The sequence below is a fragment of the Hyla sarda genome, chromosome 4, assembly GCF_029499605.1.
Source record: "Hyla sarda isolate aHylSar1 chromosome 4, aHylSar1.hap1, whole genome shotgun sequence".
Classification (NCBI taxonomy): domain Eukaryota; kingdom Metazoa; phylum Chordata; class Amphibia; order Anura; family Hylidae; genus Hyla; species Hyla sarda.
This window is the reverse complement of record NC_079192.1, coordinates 145,506,632-145,532,911: the sequence shown is the minus strand read 5'-3', so window position 1 is coordinate 145,532,911 and position 26,280 is coordinate 145,506,632. Positions and strand designations below refer to the sequence as shown.

At 44.0% G+C, this 26,280-nt stretch overlaps 1 long non-coding RNA gene across 1 annotated transcript; it reads right to left on the bottom strand.

Annotated features, from left to right (window-relative positions):
- Positions 1-53: 53 nt before the first annotated feature.
- LOC130368543 (uncharacterized) lies at positions 54-24,876 on the bottom strand. The gene is made up of 3 exons (XR_008892498.1): positions 24,784-24,876; positions 21,291-21,479; positions 54-199 (listed from the first exon to the last, which is right to left on the bottom strand). It is a non-coding gene; the product is annotated as an uncharacterized LOC130368543 (long non-coding RNA).
- Positions 24,877-26,280: the final 1,404 nt, after the last annotated feature.

The following is a 26,280-nucleotide window of genomic DNA, read 5'->3' as shown; positions in this document are numbered from 1 at the left end:
AATACGGTGCAAATTCCAATTGAAAACAAAGGAAAGCGGAATCAACAAGGTTTTCATGCCGTTTATGACTCAGTGTGAACAAGACAACAATGTGCATGGAGCCTGTATGGAATCACAAGATGTCCTTACTTTTCTATTTATTGGATCTGGAGATGCTCTGGGCCTCATGTTCTATGTTTCTTCTTTTTCCCCATGTTTCCTGTTTTAAGAGAATTGTTATTCATTTTTCTCTAACATGCATTTATTTCATGACATTTTGGTGTTTTACATTTATTTAACCCCTTAAAGGGGTACTCCGCTGCTAGGCATTTGGAACAAACTGTTCTGAACGCTGGAGCAAACGCCGGAAGCTTGTGACATCATAGCCCCGCCCCCTTGTGACGTCACGCACCCTCAATGCAAGTCTATGGAAGGGGGCCTGACAGCCGCTCCCATAGACTTGCATTGAGAGGGCGGTGCGTGATGTCAACAGGGGGCGGGGCTATGATGTCAAAAGCTCCCAGCGCCGGCTCCAGCGTTCGGAACAGTTTGTACCCCTTTAAGGACCTTTCCATTTTTCATTTTTACACTTTCGTTATTTCCTCCTCAACAATTTTAGTCCATATGTGGGCTTTTTTTTTTTTTTTTTTTGCGCCACCGATTTCACTTTGTAATGACATCAATCTATTCACTACAAAATCGAAACCATAAGAAAAATATTTGTGGGGCAAAATTGAAAAAAATTGGCCATTTTGTGAATTCTGGGGGCTTCCGATTGTACGAAGTGCACTTTTCAGTAAGAATGACTAATTATCTTTATTCTGTAGGTCCACATGGTTACAAGAATACCTAATTTATATAGCTTTTATTTTATTTAACTACTTATAAAAAATTATAACTACATGCACCAAAATTTGTATGTTCAAAATTGGCTTCTTCTGACCCCTATAACTTTTCTATTTTTTCGTATACAGGGATGAGTGAGGGCTCATTTTTTGCACTGTCACCGTTTTTATCGGTACCATTTTTGTTTTGATGGGATGTTTTGATTGCTTTTTATACATATTTTTAGGGTATTCAAAGTGACCAAAAATATGCAATTTTGGGCTTTGGTATTTTTTTTAGGTAAACGCCATTGACCGTGCAGTTTAATCAACGTTATATTTTTATAGTTCGGATATTTGCGCACTCGGCAATACCACATATGTTTATTTTTATTATGTTTACATATTTTTTATATGGAATTTGGGAAACGGGGGAGTGATTCAAACGTTTAATATGGAAGGGGTTAATGTTTTTTTAATTTTTTTTTACTTTTTATGCAACTTTTTTTTACACTTTTAGTCCCCTTAGGGGACTTTTAGGAGGAATCAGTAGTTTCCTCATACAGATCAATGTGGTTCCATAGAACTACATTGATCTGTGTGCTCTGCACTTGATTGATAAAGCCTGGTTCAGCCAGGCTCTATCAATCACAGAGTCAGGACCAGCGTAGGAGCAGAGGTAAGCCCTCCGGCTACTTCCACGATCCATCCCACTGGACCACCAAGGACTGATTAAAGGTCCCTTTAGATGCCGCTGTCAACTGTTAACAGCGGCAATCTAAAGGGTTAATAGCTGCCGCATATTGGCTATTAATGGCAGCCCCCAGCTACAGGAATCAGATGGCAGTTGTAGGACAAGCCGGCTCATCCTTAGACGGCAGCCGGTAAACCTCTCTGTTACCCATAAATGACACAGGGCGTATATGTGCGCCCTGGCAAGTTTACTGTATATGAAGCAAGCAAGGGAGCTGCACTCACTTCATAGTGCATGAGTACTGGCTGCTATCAGTAGCCAGGGACTTACTGCTTATAAAGGACAGCACTGTGATGTTTGCCACTAACCCTTTAGATGCCATGATCAATGCCTATAGGGAAAATGACAGTTGTGTGACTCATTGGACACCCCCCCCCCCCCCCCCCCCCCAGAGAGAACGCAGATAGGGGATAAATTTTATTTTACAACATAACTCCTTTAAAGGGGTTATCGAAGAAAAAACTTTTTTGTATATATCAACTGGCTTCAGAAAGTTAAACAGATTTGTAAATTACTTCTATTAAAAAATCTTAATCCTTTCAGTACTTATGAGCTTCTGAAGTTAAGGTTGTTGTTTTATGTCTAAGTGCTTTCTGATGACACATGTGTCGGGAACCGCCCAGTTTAGAAGCAAATCCCCATAGCAAACCTCTTCTAAACTGGGCGGTTCCCGAGACACGTGTCATCAGAGAGCACTTAGACAGAAAGAACAATCTTAACTTCAGAAGCTCATAAGTACTGAAAGGATTAAGATTTTTTAATAGAAGTAATTTACAAATCTGTTTAACTTTCTTTAGCCAGTTGATATATAAAAAAAAGTTTTTTCCTGGATAACCCCTTTAAGGCCAAAACGAAGTGCATCCTTAACCACTTAAGGACCCAGGACGTACTAGAACGTCCTGGCACCCTGGGCTTTAAGGACCCGGGACGTACTAGTACGTCCTGGTGTTTCTTCGGTCCCTGCCGCGCCCCGGACAGAGATCGGAAGCGGATGCCTGCTGAAATGCTTCAGCAGGCATCCAGGGCAAATGCCATGTAGGCCCCCCATGTCGGCGATCGCAGCAAATCGCTAGGGAAATCACCCCTGCGATCTGCGGCAATACCTAGCTGATCGGGTCTCTGGGACCCGACCGCCCAGTAATTTTGCATGATCCTGGCTGTACCAGACAGCCAGGACCATGCTGAAGTATAAGAGCGAGGTGGCAAGCCTGCCACCTCCTCCTATCCCCTGCGATCCGTCGGTTAGTTAACCGACCAATCGCGGGGGGGGCGGTTACTTCCTCCCGCCCTGCCCGGCCCCTGGAAGTCCGTAGAGGACGGGAGGAAAACCAGAGGACGCGGCGGGGGACGGGGGAGTGCCGGGGACTGGCACCGGTACTTACCTCGTCCCTGAAGACCTGGATGCCGGCGATGAAGACGGCGGCGGCGGCGACAGGTGAGTTCCTCTTCAGCCGCGGTCGGGCCCTTTACAGCAATGCACGTCGCCGTACAGCGACATGCATTGCTGTATTGGGACCCTGTATACTACAACTCCCAGCATGCCCAGACAGTCCTCAGCGTCTGGGCATGCTGGGAGTTGCAGTTTTGCAACATCTGGAGCTCCACAGTTTGGAGACCACTGTGCCCTTCCAGATGTTGCAAAACTACACATCCTCAGCATGCCCTTACTGTCCAGGCATGCTGTGAGTTGTAGTTCTGTAACATCTGGCCCTTCAGATGTTGCAGAACTACAACTCCCAGCATGCCTGGACAGTTTTGGAATACTGGGAGTTGTAGTTTTGCAACATCTGGAGGGCTACAGCTTGGACACCACTACACAGGGGTCCCCAAACTGTTCTCCTCCAGCTGCTGCGTAATCACTACTCCCAAAATGCCCTTCGGCTGTCTGGGCATGCTGGGAGTTGTGGTTTTGCAACAACTGGAGGCACACTGGTTGGGAAACATTGTCTGTTTCCTAACTCAGTGTTTCCCAACCCGTGTGCATCCAGCTGTTGCAAAACTATAACTACCAGCATGCACTGATAGACCGTGCATGCTGGGAGTTGTAGTTTTGCAACAGCTGGAGGTCCCCCCCCCCCCCTGTGAATGTGCAGGGTACATTCACATGGGCAGGGGGCTTACAGTGCGTATCAGGCTGCAAGTTTGCGAAGCAGCAAATTTTGCGCGGCAGCTCAAACTCGCAGCGGGAATCCCCCGCCCGTGTGATTGTACCCTAAAAACACTACACTACACTAACACAAAATAAAATAAGTAAAAAAAACACTACATATACACATACCCCTACACAGCCCCCCTCCCCAATAAAAATGAAAAACGTCTGGTACGCCACTGTTTCCAAAATGGAGCCTCCAGCTGTTGCAAAACAACAACTCCCAGTATTGCCGGACAGCCATTGACTGTCCAAGCATGCTGGGAGTTTTGCAACAGCTGGATACACACTGTTTGGGAATCACTGGCGTAGAATACCCCTATGTCCACCCCTATGCAAATCCCTAATTCAGGCCTCAAATGTGTATTGCACTCTCACTTCGGAGCCCTGTCGTATTTCAAGGCAACAGTGTAGGGCCACATATGGGGTATCGCCGCACTCGGGAGAAATTGCCTAACAAATTTTGGGGGGCTTTTTCTCCTTTCACCCCTTATGAAAAAATTGTTTAAACTAACATGCTGGTGTTGCCCTATACTTTTCATTTTGACAAGAGGTAAAAGGGAAAAAAGCCCCCCAAAATTTGTAATGCAGTTTCTTCTGACTACGGAGATACCCCATATGTGGGCGCAAAGTGCTCTGGGGTGCACAACAAGGCCCAGAAGGGAGAGTGGACCATGTACATTTGAGGTGATTTGCACAGGGGTGGCTGATTGTTGCAGCGGTTTTGACAAACGCAAAAAAAACAAAACCCCAAATGTGACCCCATTTTGGAAACGACACCCCTCACGGAATGTAATGAGGGGTGCAGTGAGAATTTACACCCCACTGGTGTCTGACAGATCTTTGGAACAATGGGCTGTGCAAATTAAAAATTTTGTACAGCCCACTGTTCCAAAGATCTGACAGACACCAGTGGGGGTAAATGCTCACTGTACCCCTTGTTACGTTCCTCAAGGGGTCTAGTTTCCAAAATGGTATGCCATGTGGAGGTTATTTTGCTGTCCTGGCACCATAGGGGCTTCCTAAATGCGACATGCCCCCCGAGCAAAATTTTCTCTCAAAAAGCCAAATATGACTCCTTCTCTTCTGAGCATTGTAGTTCGCCCGCAGTGCACTTCAGGTCAACTTATGGGGTACCTCCATACTCAGAAGAGATGGGGTTACAAATTTCGGGGGTATTTTCTGCTATTAACTCTTGCAAAAATGTGAAATTTGGGGGGAAACACACATTTTTTTTTTTACATATGCAAAAGCCGTGAAACACCTGTGGGGTATTAAGGCTCACTTAATTCCTTGTTACGTTCCTCAAGGGGTCTAGTTTCCAAAATGGTATGGCATGTGTTTTTTTTTTTTTGCTGTTCTGGGACCATAGGGGCTTCCTAAATGCAATATGCCCCCCAAAAACCATTTCTGAAAAACGTACTCTCCAAATTCCCCTTGTCGCTCCTTCCCTTCTGAGCCCTCTACTGCGCCCGCCAAACACTTTACATAGACATATGAGGTATGTGCTTACTCGAGAGAAATCGGGCTACAAATACAAGTATAAATTTTCTCCTTTTACCCCTTGTAAAAATGCAAAAATTGGGTCTACAAGAAAATGCGAGTGTAAAAAATGAAGATTGTGAATTTTCTCCTTCACTTTGCTGCTATTCCTCTGAAACACCTAAAGGTTTAAAACACTTACTGAATGTCATTTTGAATACTTTGGGGGTGCAGTTTTTATAATGGGGTCTTTTATGGGGTATTTCTAATATGAAGACCCTTCAAATCCACTTCAAACCTGAACTGGTATCTGAAAAATAGTGAGTTTGAAAATTTTGTGAAAAATTGGAAAATTGCTGCTGAACTTTGAAGCCCTCTGGTGTCTTCCGAAAGTAAAAACAAGTCAATTTTATGATGCAAACATAAAGTGGACATATTGTATATGTGAATAAAAATAAAACAATATTTGGAATATCCATTTTCCTTACAAGCAGAGAGCTTTAAAGTTAGAAAAATGCTAAATTTTCAAATTTTTCATCAAATTTTGGGATTTTTCACCAAGAAAGGATGGAAGTTACCACAAAATGTTACCACTATGTTAAAGTAGAATATGTAACAAAAAAACAATCTCGGAATCAGAATGATAACTAAAAGCATTCCAGAGTTATTAATGTTTAAAGTGACAGTGGTCAGATGTTCAAAAAATGGCCGGGTCCTAAGGTGTAAAATAGCTAGGTCCTTAAGGGGTTAAAGGTGTACTCCGCCCCTAGACATCTTATCCCCATCCAAAGGATAGGATGCCTGATCGCTTGGGTTCCCAGCGGCAGACATCTCGTCCACTATCCTTTGAATAGGGGATAAGATGTCTGGGGGCGGAGTACCCCTTTAAGGGATTAAAAGTGAGAAACCACAGCCTGGAAAAAAAAACTAAAACAGGATGAACAATTTCTTAAATCACTTAGATTGTAAAAATTGTGAATAGGGTGAAAAAAAACTGGGATATTACAAGTAGAGACATTTTACCATATTTTTTCCACCTAAATTTACACGTAACTCCAACTTTCTATGGCAATTTGCAGTATTACAATTGTGAGCAACATTGATTTCTAATATGGTCAGGTTTATGGGTCTAGAAGCTTTGATATTTATAGACATCTTCCTATAACATACAATACTAAATAAAACAACAACAACAAAGATGGATTATAGTAAATGAAGTATCAATGTAGTGACTAATATTAAAAAAACTTTTATCCACTTCCCTTATTGAGAAATATTAGACACTATGGATTGGGTGGGTACATATTTTGTCATCCACAATAATAGGAAGGCTTTTAACAACAAATGGCATGTGAGGATACACCCCTAACATTATATAAATATTTCAGACAAGTGATTACAAAAACAGAAACAGCAGTGACGAAGGCGCTCATGAGTTAACGACAAAAGCTATTCAGCAAATACAAATGGAGCCTGAGCTGAATTAAGTCTACAGCACGATTGTCTGCAATGTACTAAACCTAAAAGAAGCACAATAAACTATAAAAGGCACTGGTCACCCTGTAGACCTCCGTGTATTCATTTGCTGTGTATCAATGAACTCCCTGCCTACTTTAGAAATGCCATTATAGAATGGAATGCTCACAGTATAGAGAAAATAAAAACTTCCAAGTACAGAGCACAATTCAATAAATATCACATGTAGCTACAGCTCTTTGTAATAATATACTGTAACGTAAAATATAACAGGGAAGGCCATAAGCATGATACAAAATTTGAATTGAAGTGTATGTTATACTCTTTATACACTGCTCAAAAAAATAAAGGGAACACTAAGATAACACAATGTAACTCCAATGCAACACTGATTGACAATCAATTTCACATGCTATTGTGCAAATGGAACAGACAACAGGTGGAAATTATAGGCAATTAGCAAGACACCCCCAATAAAGCAGTGGTTCTGCAGGTGGTGACCACAGACCACTTCTCAGTTCCTATGCTTTCTGGCTGATGTTTTGGTCACTTTGGAATGCTGGTGGTGCTTTCACTCTAGTGGTAGCATGAGACAGAGTCTACAACCCACACAAGTGGCTTAGGTAGTGCAGCTCATCCAGGATGGCACATTAATGCGAGCTGTGGCAAGAAGGTTTGCTGTGTCTGTCAGCATAGTGTCTAGAGCATGGAGGTGCTACCAGGAGACAGGCCAGTACATCAGGAGATGTGGAGGAGGCCGTAGGAGGGGAAAAAAACAGCAGCAGGACTGCTACCTTCACCTTTGTGCAAGGAAGAGCAGGAGAAGCACTGCCAGAGCCCTGTAAAATGACCTTCACCAGGCCATAAATGTGCATGTGTCCACTGAAACAGTTAGAAACAGACTCCATGAGGGTGGTATTAGGGCCCGACGTCCACAGGTGGGGGTTGACCTTACAGCCCAACACCGTGCAGGAAGTTTGGCATTTGCCAGAGAACACAAAGATTGGCAAATTTGCCACTGGCACCCTGTGCTCTTCACAGATTAAAGCAGGTTCACACTGAGCACATGTGACAAATGTCTTGAGACGCTGTGGAGAACGTTCTGATTCTTGCAACATTCTCCTGCATGACCGGTTTGGCGGTGGGACAGTAATGGTGTGGGGTGGCATTTCTTTGGGGGGCCGCATTGCCCTCCATGTGCTTGCCAGAGATAGCCTGACTGCCATTAGCTACTGAGATGAGACCCTCAGACCCCTTGTGAGACCATATGCTGGTGCGGTTGGCCCTGGGTTTCTCCTAATGCAAGACAATGCTAGACCACATGTGGCTGGAGTGTGTCAGCAGTTCCTGCAAGAGGAAGGCATTGTTGCTATGGACTGGCCTGCCCATTCCCCAGACCTGTATCCGACTGAGCACATCTGGGACATCATGTCTCGCTCCATCCACCAACGCCAATTTGCACCACAGTCTGGAAGGAAATTCCTCATGAGACCATTGGCCACCTCATCAGGAGCATGCCCAGGAATTGTTGGGAGGTCATATGGGCACGTGGAGGTCACACACACTACTGAGCCTCATTTTGACTTGTTTTAAGGACATTACATAAGAAATGGATCAACCTGTAGTGTGGTTTTCCACTTTGATTTTGAGTGTGACTCCCCATCCAGACCTCCATGGGTTGATAAATTTGATTTCTATTGATCATTTTTGTGTGATTTTGTTGTCAGGAACATTCACCTATCTAAAAACAAACGTATTTCATATGATAGTTCATTCATTCAGATCTAGGATGTGTTATCTTAGTGTTCCCTTTATTTTTTTGAACAGTGTATTATGTTATAGCTGTGCCTAGCAAGGAAACTGCAGTTTTGAAACAGTAAGGTGCTCACCCATTCCCCACAAAATAAAGACGGGGATATACTGTAATTGTACAAGTAAAACTAGAAGAGGCTTGACTTCAACATTTTTATTTACATTTTCACTGTATTTATTTTGAAATGTTTTAATGACTTTTAAGGGTAGGGTCACACGTAGCGCATCTGCAGCATATTTCATGCTACGGATGCGCTAGAGAAAGCTCCCTGCTGTGTTTGTGTGTCCTATATGCCTGCTCAGACCAGACACACAGGGATCTGCAAGTCTGTAGTAAACTGCGTGTGCATGCGCAGTTTACTCACAGACAACACGGTCGCTCCCCCTGCTTCCTGAGCCAGGCTGAGAGGCACTGCGATGTCTGAGAGTAAACTGCGCATGCGTGCGCAGTTTAATACAGTCTCCCACATCCCTGTGTGTCTGCTCGTAGCAGCGGATACTGTGGCAGCTCTATGGAAAGATTACGCAGCTTTTTATTATGTAATTGCTGCATTTTCTATAACATGTCCAGAGGAAAAGTTGCTGAGTTGCCCATAGCAACCAATCAGATCACTTTTTTCATTTTTCAGAGGCCTTTTCAAAAATGAAAGAAGCGATCTGATTGTTTGCTATGCAACTCATCAGTTTTTCCTCTTGCCAGGTTTTGATAAATCTCCCCCACTGTGACTCTGTAATCAAAACTGATATGCATAAGCTTGAATGCCTTCTAATAATGAGAATAAGCTGGACATTTATATTAAAATTACTTTGTATCTGAATACTATTGTGCTTTACTTTTGCATCTGTATTAACTTTAAGCAAAATATACAACAAATTATACAGACAAACTGTTGCAGCAGCTACGTGTGCCTGTTAATAAAGCCCAGAAGGCTAATTCACTCTTTAGGTTTTTAACTAGACAAGAGTAAGGCTGGGTTCACACTACGTTTTGTCCCATACGGGAGCGCATACGGCAGGGGGGAGCTAAAAGCTCGCGCTCCCGTATGTGACCGTATGCGCTCCCGTATGTCATTCATTTCAATGAGCCGACCGGAGTGAAACGTTCGGTCCGGTCGGCTCATTTTTGCGCCGTATGCGCTTTTACAACCGGACCTAAAACCGTGGTCAACCACGGTTTTAGGTCCGGTTGTAAAAGCGCATACGGCGCAAAAATGAGCCGACCGGACCGAACGTTTCACTCCGGTCGGCTCATTGAAATGAATGACATACGGGAGCGCATACGGTCACATACGGGAGCGCGAGCTTTTAGCTCCCCCCTGCCATATGCGCTCCCGTATGGGACAAAACGTAGTGTGAACCCAGCCTAAGACAATTCTCATATTGAAGAAATGGCCTGACCTTCTAACCTCTCTGACTGGGATTTTTGTCCTGTCTGCTCTCAACAGCCATGAACTTTTCCAGGCTGCTTTGTTACATTTTTGCCAGTGTACTAAAGTGGCTTTTAGCTTTTGTTTTCTTGTCTTTAACTTTTATTTAGCCTACACCAAAAAGTAAAAAAAATAAATAAAATAAAAGAATGATCCCAATTTAGAACCATGATGGATTCCAGCAAAACCTCAGCTTAGAATCTTAACATTATCCAGTCTGCATTTAAAGTGCAGTTACAACCCATATATAGTGGGGTAACACGCCTTAACATGTTCTGGTTGGCTTTAGGCATGCCTGCATTTGTTTTGTTTTGTTGTTTTTTGCAGGATTTGTTTGTATTATAGAGCATAGGTGACCACATTTTAATGTACAGTTAACATAACAAGTACAGTGGTCCCTCAAGTTACAATATTAATTGGTTCCAGGACGACCATTGTATGTTGAAACCATCGTATGTTGAGACCATAACTCTATGGAAACCTGGTAATTGGTTCTGAAGCCACCAAAAGGTCATTCAAAAATAGGAAAAAGTGAGGATTAAAGAAAAATAAGTAGATAAATAATATATAGATAAAGCAAGTCCTTACATATAAAAGTAAGAAAGATCTGCTGGGAGCTGTAAATCACTGTCTATGTCAGTGTTTCCCAAGCATCGAGACTCCAGCTGTTGCAAAACTACAACTCCCAGCATGCCCGGACAGCCAACGGCTGTCCGGGCATGCTGGGAGTTGTAGTTTTGCAACAGCTGGGGCCACCCTGCTTGGGAAACACTGGTCTATGTAGAGGACAGGAGCTTCTTCAGGGTCCTGCACAGTACACAGTGTCCTAAAAAGTAATGGAGTCACCCTCACCTGTTGTCCAAAGGAGCAGCTAACCCTGGTACAGGTAAAGTGTACAGAACATGTTATACCTCCCTGTACTGTAGGGGGCGCTACTAGACACTCTCAGTGCATACGCTTCAGTAATACAGGGGTTTTACCAGTGAATGCCAATTCTGATTGGTCGGTTCTTCCGGCCATTGACAGGTATCACAGATCTGGACTGTCTGTACATTGTATGTTGAGTCTGGTTTCAACTTACGATGGTCCAGAAAAGACCATTGTATGTTGAAACTATAGTATGTTGAGACCATTGTAAGTTGAGGGATCACTGTATCCTGACATACTGGTCTAATGTATGCCAAAAGGAAATTCTGGTAACTCTTTGGGTAATGATGTCTTTAGGGACATGGATGTGTACATTTGGAGCAATAACCGAAATATACGCCAAAAAAACAGTAAGAGCCCATGCACACTACAGATATTCCGCTCGGAATTAATTGCAGCAGCAAGGATTCTGCTGTTTAGTGCCCACTACGGAACTCCCCACACGGATCCAGATTCAACCCAAAGAATAAAAATGTTAATTCTTTCTGCCAAATCTGTTCAGAAAAGCCTATTATTCAGTGGGACTTTCATTTCTGACAGTTGTTTCCATGGTAAAATTCTGTGCAGTATAATGGCAATCCCAAGTGGCGTGGATCCATGCAGAAATTCCTCACTCAATTTCAGTAGTGTGCATGGGCTGTTATTCTTAAAACCAAATCCACTTACAACAATATTATTTATGGATATAATCAAGGAGAGCTGTATGGGGTGCAGGAAGTGACAGTGACATTGGTGGTCAATTATATATATATATATAGTTTGTCATAAAAATGAATCATGCTGAATATACATGAATAGGTGCTCTCTGAAAAACCACAGACATATCTGCACTATTTTCTACTTATTTTAAGCATTAAACATATTAATTAGAAAACTGAGAAATAAATGTGTCACTGACATCAATAGTCTTTGGTGCCATTAACATTTACCGGCTTAAGGCAAATAAATTGCATCAGGGAAAAGACATTTATTTTCAGGGGTTTGGTGTAATTGGGGAATAACATGAATCATAGCTGCCATGAAGGATTCTCTCTGTACCTCTTCATGTATAATGATCATACCGAGATGGTAAGCTCTGTAGGTTTAGCTTTTACATTCAGAAAAAATAAATTTTTACAAATTAATAAATAATAATTTTGCTTTATAAAGTCCCTTATCGATAGCATTATACTTTCTATACAATGCTTAATCTCTAGCAATCTGGTCCTCCAAAACAGAAGATGGGGGTCCCAATGTACTGAGAAGGGAAACACAGTGGGGTTTATTTACTAAGAGTGGAGTGTTGTTTTCTTTGTGGGTTTTGATTTCCGACAGGTATTTCCATACATTTTGCACTTTTTTTTTTAACGCATGCTCTGATCTGTTGGGTTTTCCTCAGTTCAAATCCACCACATTTTCTGTGGAAACCGTAGTAAATATGTTGGGATTTTTCAAAACTGTTGGACACATGCCCTTTTTGTTGGGATAACGCCCACTTTCTCCTGTGACCACGCCCCCGTTTTGGGGTTTTCATGTAAAATGGAGGGTTTTGGTTCTTTTGGTCGCAAATTGTGTCACATGGAACGAGCGACACAATTTGGGCACAAAACCCGAGAAAAAAGTCTGGATCACGTTAGTAAATAAACCCCAGTGTCCACAAGGAATGAGCAAAGAAGAAAAGATGAAGATGTGCAGACTCGCTTAACCTCCCTAGCGGTATGATTCCGTCTGGAAATTTGTACCAAAAGCGGTACAATTTTTTGCATTGAAATTCCACATCTCCCCCCCCCCCCCCCGTCACATTCCCCCTCCCTTGTCACATTTCCCCCCCCCATATCACATTCTCCCCCTCCTTGTCACATTCCCCCCCCCCCTGTCACATCCCCCCCCTTGTTGCATTCTCCCCCCGCTGTCACATTCATCCCCCCTGTCACATTCTCCCCCCTTGTTACACTCTCCCCCCCCCCGTCACATTCATCCCCCCGTCACATTCCCCCCCTTGTTACATTCTCCCCCCCCCCCTTGTTACATTCTCCCCCCTCTATGTTACATTCCACTCCCCCCCTCTGTCACATCCCCCCTTTGTCACATTCCTCCCCCCTGTCACATCCCCCCCTTGTCACATTCCCCCCTCTGTCACATTCCCCCCTCTGTCACATTCCCCCCTCTGTCACATTCCCCCCTATGTCACATTCCCCCCCCCCCCCTTGTCACATCCCCCCCCCCCCCCTTGTTACATTCTCCCCTGTGTCACATTCCCCCCTCTGTCACCTTGTCTTGTCCTGCAGCAGAATACACTAGGTTTGCCGGGCAGATTTCAAACCTAGTGTATTTGCTGCAGAACAAGCCCTTTCCCCTTCAGCCAATCACAGGCTTTACACCACTGCGGCCTGTGATTGGCTGAAAAGTGAAAGGTCCTGTAAGATGAAGAGAGCAGTGACCAGAGCGCATGGAGGGGAACGACATCTGCAGGATTAGGTGAGCAAAAGTTTTTTTTATTTTCTTCCTTTTTACTTTTACACTTAGTTCAGGGTTTTTCTACCAGGGGGCCTCCAGCTGTTGTGAAACTACTGCTCCCAGCATGCCCGGGCAGCCTTTGGCTGTCCGGGCATGCTGAGAGTTGTAGTTTTGCAACATCTGGAGGCCCCCTGGTTGAGAAACACTGACTTTTAGTATATGTCTTTACCTGCTCTGGCCGGCCCCCGCCACGGGAGCCGACCCGAGCAGATAATCACATATTTTCCCGGGGGCTGCATCACTACATCACCAAAAGCAAAAATCGCGATTCGATTGCTTTTGCGATATACTGTGCAGCCCGCACAGCAACTCTGCAATTCTACCCCGAGCGTGACTCGGGGTTACCGCTTCTAGCAGTGAAAATTAACCCCGTGTCACGCTCGGGAATACCGCTAGGCTGGTTAATGATGTTAGGGCATGTGTGACTACCAATGCCACATTACTGTAAATCTTTTTTGGGCTTCAGGAGGCTGTGCCCCCTCACCACTAAGTGTAAAGCAAGTCAAACAAGCCAATAATACTGGCCCAATGACTCCTAGCCCCGTTCCAGACTATAGTTATAACAGCTCTTCAGAGTGTATGATAAATCATTGTGATAAGGCAGCCTGTCAGTAAACCATGGTTCAAGTAGCCTGAAACTAAAGACAGGTTCACTGTAACCCCTTAACGACGCAGGGCGTAAATGTACGTCCTGGTGAGGTGGTACTTTACGCCCCAGGACATACATTTATGTCCTATACATAACTGTGAGCATCGGAGCGATGCTAGGGTCATGCGCAGCAGGTCCCGGATGCTCATAGCAGCCAGGGACCCGCCAGTAATGACCGACATCTGCGATCGCGCGGATGTCCGCCATTAACCCCTCAGATGCCATGATTAATACAGATCACGGCATCTGCAGCACTGCGGTCACTAAAATGGATGATCGGATCGCCAGCAGCGCTGCCGTGGCAATCCGATCATCCAGAGCGGAAGACGGAGGTCCCTTCACTTGCCTCCACTTCCTTCCATGGGTCTTCTGCTCTGGTCTGAGATCGAGCAGAAGATGACCGATAACACTGATCAGTGCTATGTCATATGCATAGCACTGAACAATATTAGCAATCGAATGATTGCTATAAATAGTCCCCTATGGGGCCTATTAAAGTGTAAAAATAAAAGTAAAAAAAGTAAAAAAAAATTTGAAAAATACCCTCTCCCAATAAAAATGTAAAATGTCCCATTTTCCCCATTTCACCCCCAAAAAGTGTAAAAAAAAAATACATTTTTATAAACATATTTGGTATCGTCGCATGCTTAACCCCTTAACGACCAAGGACATATATTTACGTCCTTGGTCGGCTCCCCCGATATGACGCGGGGTCACCCCGTGTCATATCGGGTCGGTCCCGGCATGTATCTGATACCGGGGCTAATAGCGCGCGGCAGCGATGGCGGTGCCACGCGCTATTAACCCTTTAGACGCGGCGTTCAAAGTTGAACGCCACGTCTAAAACGAAAGTGAAAGTGAAAGCTGCGCTATTAACCCTTTAGACGCGGCGTTCAAAGTTGAACGCCGCGTCTAAAACTAAAGTGATGGCTGCCCGGCTGCTCAGCGGGGCTGATCGGGACTACTGCAGTGAAAATGCGGCGTCCCGATAAGTTGGGACACGAGCGGAGGTCCTCTTACCTGCCTCCGGCGTGTCCCCTCAGCGGTGCTCCAAGCCTGAGATTCAGGCTTGAGCAATCGACTGCCGATAACGCTGATCATTGCAAAGCTATGGCTTTGCAGTGAACAGTGCTGGCAATCAGTGTGTGCAGTGTTATAGGTCCCTATGAGAGCTATAACACTGCAAAAAAAAAGTTTTTTCTTCAATTTCGTCGCACAATGATTTTTTTTTTCGTTTCGCCGTAGATTTTTGGGTAAAATGACTGATGTCACTGCAAAGTAGAATTGATGGCGCAAAAAATAAGCAATCATATGGATTTTTAGGTGCAAAATTTAAAGGGTTATGATTTTTAAAAGGTGAGGAGGAAAAAACGAAAGTGCAAAAACGGAAAAACCCATGGTCCTTAAGGGGTTAAATACCCGAACTATTAAAATATAATGTTAATGATACCATACGGTGAACGGCATGACATTTTATTCCCAAAAAATTTATTAAAAATGTACTAAAAGTTTTATATATACAAATATAGTATCAATAAAAAGTACAGATCATGCAGCAAAAAATAAGCCCTCATACCGCCGTTTATACGGAAAAATGAGAAAGTCTTCAAAATAGAGGGGTTTTAAACTTAATAATTTGGTTAAAAAGTTTGCGATTTGATGGGTATCATTTTAATCGTATTGACCCAAAGAATAAAGAACACATATCAATTTTACCGTAAATTGTACGGCGTGAAAACGAAACCTTCCAAAATTTGCAAAATTACTGATTTCTTTTTAATTTCCCCACACAAATAGTATTTTTTTGGTTGCACCATACATTTTATGGTAAAGTGAGTGAATGCATTACAAAGGACAACTATTCGCGCAATAAACAAGCCCTCATACTAGTCTGTGGAAGAAAATATAAAAGCGATATGTTTTTTTGAAGGCGAAGAGGAAATAACTAAAACGTCCTTAAAGAGTTCTTAAAGGGGTAGTCCAGTGGTGAAAAACTTATCCCCTAAGGATAGGGGATAAGTTTGAGATCGCAGGGGGTCCGACCGCTGGGGCCCCCTGCGATCTCTCTGCACGGGGGCCAGGCTCTCCGGCCAGATAGCGGGTGTCGACCTCTGCACGAAGCGGAGGCCGACACGCCCCCTCAATACATCTCTATGGCAGAGCCGGAGATTGCCGAAGGCAGCGCTTCGGCTCTGCCATAGAGTTGCATTGAGGGGGCGTGTCGGCCACCGCTTCGTGCGGAGGTCGACATGCCCCCTTCCCGCAGGCTGTCGGGGCTCCGTACAGGAGATCGCGGGGGCCCCAGCGGTCGGACCCCCCGCGATCTGCAACTTATCCCCTATCCTTAGGATAGGGGATAAGTTGTTCACCACTGGGTTCACCACTGGACTACTCCTTAAACCACTTAAGGACCCATGATGTACCGGTACGTCATGAGTCCGCTCCAGTTCTATAATAGCGGGTCAGGTCTGGCCTCTAACAACGGCCGGGACCCGTGGCTAATAGCATGCGGCACTGATCGCAATGCCGCGGGCTATTAACCCTTTAGACGCGGCATTCAAAGTTGATCAACGCGTCTAAAGTGATACTAAACTGCTGCCGGTTAGCTCAGGGGGCTAAATCGCGGCATCCCGAACAGCTGTAGGACACGAGGAGGGTCCCCTTACCTGCCTCCTGGTGTCTGATCGCCGAATGATTGCTCAGTGCCTGAGATCCAGGCATGAGCAGTCAAGCAGCAGAATCATCGATCAATGGTTTCCTGTGAGAAACCATTGATCAATGTAAAAGATCAGTGTGTGCAGTGTTATAGCCCCCTATGGGAGCTATAACATTGCAAAAAGAAAGTGAAAAGAAAAGTTTATAAAAATCATTTAACCCCTTCCCTAATAAAAGTTTGAATCACCCCCTTTTCCCATAAAAAAAAAAAAGACTGTGTAAATAAAAATAAAATTAAACATATGTGGTATCGCCGCGTGTGGAAATGTCTGAATTATAAAAATATATAATTAACTTAACCGCACGGTCAATGGTGTACGCGTAAAAAAATTCTAAAGTCCAAAATAGCGTATTTTTGGTCACTTTTTATATCATGAAAAAATAAATAAAAAGCGATCAATAAGTCCGATCAATATAAAGATTGTACCGCTAAAAACTTCAGATCATGGCGCAAAAAATTAGCCCTTATACCGCCCCATATGCAGAAAAATAAAAAAAGTTATAGGGGTCAGAAGATGACAATTTAAAACGTATACATTTTCCTGCTTGTAGTTGTGAATTTTTTCAGAAGTACAACAAAATCAAACCTACATAGTAGGGTATCATTATAATTGTACGGACCTACAGAATAAAGATAATGTGTAATGTTTTCCAGAAAATGTACTGTGTAGAAACGGAAGCCCCCAAAAGTAACAAAATGACGCTTTTTCTTCAATTTTGTCGCACAATGTTTTTTTTTTTTTTTATTCGTTTCGCCTTTGGGTAAAATGACTAATGTCATTACAAACTAGAATTGGTGTTGCAAAAAATAAGCCATCGTATGGATATGGATTTAGGTGCAAAATTTTAAGAGTTATGATTTTTTAAAGGTAAGGCGGAAAAAACAAAAGTGCAAAAACCCCAGGATCTTAACCCCTTAAGGACTCAGCCCATTTGGGCCCTAAGAACAACTTTTACGTTTTCGTTTCTTCCTCCTCGCCTTCAAAAAATCATAACTCTATTATATTTTCATCCACAGACTAGTATGAGGGCTTGTTTTTTGCGCAACCAGTTATCCGTTGTAATGCCATCACTCACTTTACCATAAAATGTATGGCGCAACCAAAAAAATACTATTTGTGTAGGAAAATTAAAAAGAAAACTGCAATTTTGCTAATTTTGGAAGGTTTCGTTTTCAGGCCGTACAATTTACGGTAAAAAATGACATGTGTTCTTTATTCTTTGGGTCAATACGATTAAAATGATACCCATGATAACATACTTTTCTATTAATGGTGCGCTTAAAAAAAATCGCAAACTGTTTAACCAAATAAATACGTTTAAAATCCCTCTATTTTGAAGACCTGTAACTTTTCCATTTTTCCGTATAAGCGGCGGTATGAGGGCTCATTTTTTTGCGCCGTGATCTGTACTTTTTATTGATACCATATTTGCTTATATAAAACTTTTAATATTTTTTTAATTAATTTTGTTTTGGAATAAAATGTTATAAAAAAGCAGCTATTTTGGACTTTTTTTTTTTTACGTTCACGCCGTTCACCATAAAGTATCATTAACATTTTATTTTTTTTCAAAACTTTATTTATCAGGTTTTACAGGTATATAAAGCACAAACAAGCATAGCATGTGGACGGGTGACCACACAGATTACAATACAGCCTATCAAACTCAGATAAGGGAGAGAGGGAGAGGAAAGAAACAAACAAGGGATACCGACATGGGGAGGAAGGGAGGGGGAAGGAGAAGGTGCACAACCCTTAGAATAAATGTTTTGTCACAAATGTCGACACGAACTGTAAGCAAGTGGTAGCGAACAATGTCGAGCCCAGGAGCATGGTTAGTGAGCAACTAATCGAGAAGGTCCTTAGTAAGAGAATACGACTTAGTAAAAAGGAAAGATAAAAGAAACAAAGTAAATAAAATCATAAAGCAAGGCGGAGATTGAGTATTTCTTCACTGAGCGGCTAATTGGTTACGGGCAATATACCGCAACCATCTGTCCCACAAATGAATAAAGTTCTGTTCCTTGCCCTGTCTGCGGGCTATCATTCTCTCCATTTCACAGGCATATGTTATCTTGGTGCGCAAGTGGGCAAAGTCCGGAACGTGTTTGGACTTCCATGAAGAGGCAATAAGAAGACGAGCAGCCGTAAGAATGTGAAATGCAATAGTTTTGCATTGATTAGGGAGGTCAACAATGTGATTGGAGAGTAGAGCAAAGTCTGGACCTCAGGGGATAACTATGTCCAGAACATCATGGAGTAGGTGGAGAACTCTAGACCAGAAGAGCATTAAGGCACTGCATGTCCACCAAATATGTAGGAAGGTCCCCACTTGAGCGCCACACCTCCAGCAGGTAGGGTCCGTTCCAGGGTATATCTTAGACAGTTGTTCCGGGGTGTAATACTAACGGTACAAAAGTTTTCGGGCAGATTCAACATGGTTGGTGCACTTAGAGAGCTTAAACGGGAGAGAATTTAGGGATAGCCATTGGTCCCCCGAGATATCCCTACCCAAGTCTCCCTCCCACAATTGTTGAAAGGGATGGGTGTCAGAGGCTCGCAATAATTGTAAATGTTTATATGCTTTAGACACTCCTCCTCTAATCCCTACGGTATTGGAAAAGTAGAAAGCGTATAGCTTATCACCTGCTCCCGAAGGCCAAGAATGTGAGGAGATGAAGTGCCGCAGCTGGAGGAACTTATAAAAATCAGTATGAGGTATGCGATACTTGGGGGCAAATGTTGAAAAGGGGAGCAGAGAGGTAGAAGAGCATACATCACCCAAGCTCTTGACCCCCCCATTCGTCCAGTTAGTGAAGTCAATGTGAGGAAGAAGATGTTGTATAACAGAGAAGGGAGTAGAGGGGAGGGTACAAAGGGAAAGGACCCCAGAAGAGAGTGCAAAGTTCCAGATGTGGAGACAGGCAGAGATGGTAGGGCTAGGAGACGATAGGGGAATTTTAAGGATGGCCACTCTCCAAAGTAAATGCTGTAGAGACGGGACTTTAGCAATAGCCGCTTCCATTGGAAGCCACCGGGCATCTGTATCGCTCCTCCACCACTGCTTGAGACTCACCAAGTGGGAAGCTCTGTAATAATTGATTAGATCAGGACACCCCAAGCCCCCAAATTTAGTCGGAAGGAACAATAACTTGGCCGCAACTCTCGCCCTACCACTCTGCCAGATAAAATGCATAAGTAAGGATTGGAGTCTTTTAATAGCAGGGACAGGGAAGGTAACAGGTAAGTTGCGGAAGAGATACAGAATGTTGGATAGAAGAAACATTTTGGAGACCGCTATGCGGCCAAACCAAGAGAGCTGAATATGAGAGAGGCGCTTGATTTCAGAAGAGAGGGTAGAGGTCAAAGCAGAGAGATTAGAGGAAACAAGTGAGGACAAGGAAGGTGTAAGAAAAACCCCTAGGTATGTAATGCCTTCAGTAGCCCACTGAAGAGGGTACCTAGATTTAAGCTGTGTAGTATCAGACTGAGACAAGAAAAGAGGTAGAACGGTTGATTTAGAGGTATTAAGTTTATAAAGACTAGCCTCACTGAAGAGAGAGATAAGGTTCAAGACATTGGGTAGAGATTGTAGGGGAGAGGACAAGGCAATCAGGACATCATCTGCGAATAGTCCAATTTTGTGCTCTTCGCTGCCAACAGTTATGCCGGTAATACCAGTATCGCACCTGAGATGTTCTGCAAAGGGTTCCATAACCAGAGTAAAGAGAATGGGGGACAGGGGACACCCCTGCCTAGTCCCATTCGATATGGTGAATGAGGAGGATAGAGCGTTGGATGAAAACACTTTGGCGGATGGCGAGGAATACAACGCCATCAGACTGGTAATAAGGGGAGGGGGAAAACCAAATTTGGCGAGGACCTCCCGGAGATAACCCCAATGCACCCGGTTGAACGCCTTCTCCGCATCCAAAGAAAGGAGAAGAGAAGGCGTCCGACCACGGCATGCCATGTTAATGATGTTAAGAAACCGCCTAGTGCCATCGGAGGACTGACAGCCCATGACAAACCCCACCTGATCGGCGTGGATTAGGGATGGGAGAATAGCTGAAAGGCGAATCGCCCACAATTTGGAATAAAGTTTGAGATCACAATTTAGAAGAGAGATCGGTCTAAGGTTGGGGGGTGATGTAGGGGGCTTCCCTGGCTTGGGGAGGGTGACTATGATAGCTTCTAGCATATCAGGTGGGATCTGGCACGTTTGAGCCATATCGTTAAAGAGATCTGTCAAATGAGGTATCAATGTGTCGGCAAGTATTTAAAAAAAAATCATTTACCAGCCCATCAGGACCTGGTGACTTTGCTCCCTTCAATGTCCCGATTGCCTCTGAAACCTCTAAGGATGAAAAAGGGAGGGTCAGAGAGGAGACAGCCTCCGAAGACAGAGATGGCAAGGAAACCGAGGATAGAAAGGAAGAAATGGAGTGAGGGGTAGGTGCCGTTGAGGAGGGGTCAGAAGTGAGATTGTATAGGGAAGAGTAGTAGGAAGCAAAAGCATTAGCAATGGATTGGGGGTCAAAAGCTTTCGTGTCATCAGGTAAGGATAAAAATGGAATGCGGCTCCTGGCTGCTCTCACCTTAATTTGCCTAGCTAAAACTTTCCCCGGCTTATTGGCAAGCCAGTATGTCTGGAGTTGCAGACGACATAGTGCCAGGTCGAATTTGTGCAGGTCCAGGGAACGAAGTTCAGTATTCAGCGCAGATATGCGCGAATGTAGGCTTGGAGAGGGAGATATCTTGTTTTGTCTGTGCAGGATGGCGAGGTCCTGTTGGAGGGAAAGCCGTTTGGTGTTAATCTGTTTGGTATGATGAGCTGAAGTACCTCTAACGTTGGCCTTAAAGGCACACCACAAAACCGCTTCAGATGAGACAGAGCCCTTATTGATAGAAAAGAAGGATTCAATGCTGGAGCGCATATCAGGTTGGTAAGTGGGGTGTTGGAGGATATATGGGTTGGCCCTCCATAATGATGATCGGCGGGTAGGGTATGACTCTTCTACAGTGAGGGATACAGGGGCATGGTCCGACCATGTAATATTATGGATCTGCGATGTGGATATGGATTGTAAAAGGGGGTTAGTAACTAGGAAAAAAACAATTCTGGTGTAGCAACTATGTGGGTGAGAAAAAAAGGAAAAATCGCGCTCACCAGGATGCTGTATCCTCCAGACATCAAATAGGCCTCTGTCGGAGATCGTTCGGAAAATAGGCGTGGGCTCAGTAAGGTGTGTGGGGGAAGTAGAATCCATAGAGGGCCAGAGGGTGACATTAAAATCACCCACAACTAGTAAACGGTCAGCAGGAGAGGACCTCGCCACCCTGGACAGGACATGTTTGATGAAAGCATGTTGTTTAGTGTTGCGTGCATAGATAACAACAATAGAATACTTAATTAGGTTAAGTAGACAATGTAAGATCAAATACCTGCCGCCCTCATCCGCCTCCATTCTCACATCTGAGACTGCAATAGAGTCTCTGATAGCAAGCGCAACACATCTTTTTTTCCGGTGCGCATGAGAGAAGAAAATATGCGGGTCATTTTTATGGTGGAGACGGGTGGAATCAGCCTCCAGTAAATGAGTTTCTTGCAGACAGAGTAAATCTGCCTGCAAACGCTTGGCTTCAGCCCACACCATTGATCGTTTGAAGGGGGAATTCAGGCCCCTCACATTAAGGGAGACAAATTGTATTACCATGGCGGAGAAGGAGACGGATCGCTGGGCAAGAGGTTAACATTGACAACAAATTCACAATAAAAAGGGACATATGTTCTCAACACTGTGGGTGTGCGTGGGGGGGGCTGTAAACAGACATATACCACATAAGTGTCAACAGGACACAAACTGTAAAATAGAATGCAGAGTGACAAATTACTCCAGGAGAGAGCAATTTAGGGGGAGATACAGGAGAAACTATACCCATATCTAACATGTGCCGGACCGGCAATATAAGAACTACACCCCAACTATGACATTTGGAAGAAAGTTAAGAAGATTTCCGCTTTCCATACTGTACCACAGTCCAGTCTTCTGTCATCTTCGTCGGAGATGGTTGAGGCGCAGTGGGGACCTCCGCAGGAATCTGTGGTGAATTAGTTGAAGAGGCAGTGAGGTGCCACTTGGAGCACAGCTCTAACAGATCCTCAGGAGAGGCAGCTAGGTGTTTAGATCCGTTGTAGGTGACAATGATTTTAGTGGGGAACCCCCACTTATAGGAGATTCCATTAGCTCTAAGTAGGCCAGTGCCTTTGGTAAACTCTCGTCTTCTAGCCATGGTAGCGGGTGAGAGGTCAGCGAAGATAGAGAGAGAAGTAAACCTGGTCGGCAGAGCAGGCGGGTTCCTGGCTGCAAACATAATCTTCTCCTTAAGATGAAAAAAGTGCACCCGTAGAATGAAATCCCTCGGCACCGTCTGCGGGATAGATTTCGGCTTGGGTAGCCTGTGGACTCGATCCAGGAGAAGATCTGGCAAAGATGCATTTGGTAGAAGCAAGGCAAAGTAGTCCGTCACAAAGCCAGCCAAATCCTCCGTTTTGACCTCCTCCGGTACTCCCCTAATGCGGAGATTGTTCCTCCGGGAGCGATCTTCCATGTCCGCCATCTTGGACCTAATAGCCGCGATATCTTCTTCGAGGGAGGAAACCTTGTCCACTACAGCATTGTGGGCCGAGGTAAGTTCTCCCATCTTGTTCTCCACATGAGAAGTGCGGGATCCAAGCGAGTGGAGTTCCTTTTGGAGGTTAGAGACTGCAGCACGTATTTCCTTCTGGATGGTGGAAGTGAGGTCTGCTGCAACTGCCATTAGCGCGGCCTCCGTGAGGGGCGAGGAAGGGCCAGGTGAGGACCTACCGGTAGGAGCGGAGGAATGCCGGAGAGAGGAGCAGGCAGCTTCAGGTGAGGCCGGAGGAGAGCGAGAGGTAGAGCCACTGGAAACCGAACCAGCCGAGCCTGGGGAGGAAGGTCCACGTGGATGACCGGAGCTCATAGATGAAGGGGAGCTCCCGGCTTCTGGAGATGTTCTTGCGCTCGCAGCTGGCAGGCCGCCCGCGCCATCTTGTAGGTCAGCCGCCGGGAAGAATTGGGTGAGCTTCAGTGGGCTCTTCTTGGCTTTTTTCGTCCGAGCCATCACACACTCGGTGCAGCAGGAATTAGCAAGTTCGAGGGTAGTTAAATTAGCCGAGATGAGCCGGTTTGAGCCGCTCTATTGCCGGAGACTAGCGGAGCACAGGGATTATGCGACCGCCACCATGCGCGTCCAGGCCACGCCCCCATTAACATTTTATTTTAATAGTTGGGATATTTACACACGCGGCAATACCAAATATGTATATAAAACATTTTTTACACTTTTTGGGGGTAAAATAGGGAAAATGGGACAATTTACGTTTTTATTGGGGGAGGGGGTTTTCACATTTTTTTTTACTTAATTTTTTTACTTTTATTTTTACCCTTTAATAGTCCCCATATGGGACTATTTATAGCAATCATTCGATTGCTAATACTGTTCAGTGCTATGTATAGGATATAGCACTGATTAGGGTTATCGGTCATCTTCTGCTCTGGTCTACGGGAAGGCAGATCAGAGCAGAAGACGCTGGGAAGGCAGCGGAGCAAGGTGAGGGGACCTCCAGCTGCCATGCCGGATGATTTGATCGCCGCGGCAGCGCTGCGGGCGATCCAATCATCCATTTTAGTGACCGCGATGCTGCAGATGCCGTGATCGGTATTGATCACGGCATCTGAGGGGTTAATGGCGGACATCCGTGCGATCCGTGCGTTAAGTACCAGCTTACCAGGACGTACATTTACGTCCTGCGTCCTTAAGGGGTTAAGAGGTTAAAGGGTTAAAGGGGTACTCCACTGGAAAACTTTTTTTTTAATTTAAATCAACTGGTGCCAGAAAGTTAAACAGGTTTGTAAATTACTTCCATTAAAAAATCTTAATCCTTCCAGTACTTATCAGCTGCTATATTCTCCCGCCTGCAAGAACCCTGGCCAGGACTACACAGATTTGTGATTGTGGACCTGAGGAAGGCGCGAGTGAGCACCGAAAAGCGTTGTCCTGTTTTACCTTTTGACTTCTTTTTCTAATAAAAGTAAGTCCTGCGTAAGTGCTGGCTCAGACCTCTGTTTCATTTGACCCCCGTTGTCACACAGTAGCGCTCTCAAAAAAAAAAAAAATTTTCACACTGGTATATTCTCCAAAGGAAGTTCTTCTCTTTTTGAATTTCCTTTCTGTCTGGCCACAGTGCTCTCTGCTGACATATATGTCCGTTTTAGGAACTGTCCAAAGTCCAAGCAAATCCCCAAAGCAAACCTATCCTGCTCTGGACAGTTCCCAAAATGGACAGAGGTATCAGCAGAGAGCACTGTGGTGAGACAGAAAGGAAATTCAAAAAGAAAAGAACTTCCTGTGGAGAATCTAGCAGTTGATAAGTACTGGAAGGATAAATATTTTTAAATGGAAGTCATTTACAAATCTGTTAAACTTTCTGGCACCAGTTGATTTAAAAAAAAATGTTTTAGGGTGCGCTATTACTTGCAGCGGGAATCTCGCTGCGAGTTACGCTACCATTGATGTAAATGGGTCCACAGACAGTCCGCAATAGTGTCAGATTTGCGGACTGTCTGCAGACCCATTCAAATGAATGAACGCTGCTAGTTACTAACGTGTGAACGCACCCTTACAGTGGACTACCCTTTTAACCCCTTAAGGACTCATTCTGATTCCAAGATAGTTTTTTCGTGACATGCTCATGTCTACTTTATGTTAGTGGTAAATTTTTGTTGATACTTGCATAATTGCTTGGTGAAAAATTCCAAAATTTGATGAAAAATTTGAAGATTTAGCTTTTTTAACTTTGAAACTCTCTACTTATAAGGAAAATGGACATCACAAATAAATGATATAATAATTCACATATTTAATATGTCTACTTTATGTTGGCATCATAAAGTTGACATGTTTTTACTTTTGGAAGACAACAGAGGGCTTCAAAGTTCAGCAGCAATTTTCCAATTTTTTCACAAAATTTTCAAAATCAGAATTTTTCAGGGACTAGTTGAGTTTTGAAGTGCATTTCAAGGGCCTTCTTATTATAAATACCCCATAAATGACCCCATTATAAAACCTTCAGAATGGGTGTTAACCCTTTCGGTGTTGCACAGGAATAGCAGCAAAGTGAAGGAGAAACAGAACACCAAAAAAAAAAAACAACAACAAGGCATACTATTTTGGAAACTACACCCCTCAAGGAATGTAACAAGGGGTACAGTGAGCCATAACACCCCACAGGCGTTTGACGACTTTTCGTTAAAGTCGGATGTGTAAATGAATTTTTTTTTCACAAAAATGCTGGTTTTCCCCCAAATTTTACATTTTTACAAGGGGTAATAGGAGAAAATGCCCCCCAAAATTTGTAACCCCATCTCTCCTGAATATGGAAATACCCCATGTGCCATGTGTAGACATCAAGTGCACTGCGAGCGAATTACAATGCTCAGAAGAGGAGTCACATTTGGCTTTTGGAAAGCAAATTTTGCTGAATTGGTTTTTGGGGGGCATGTC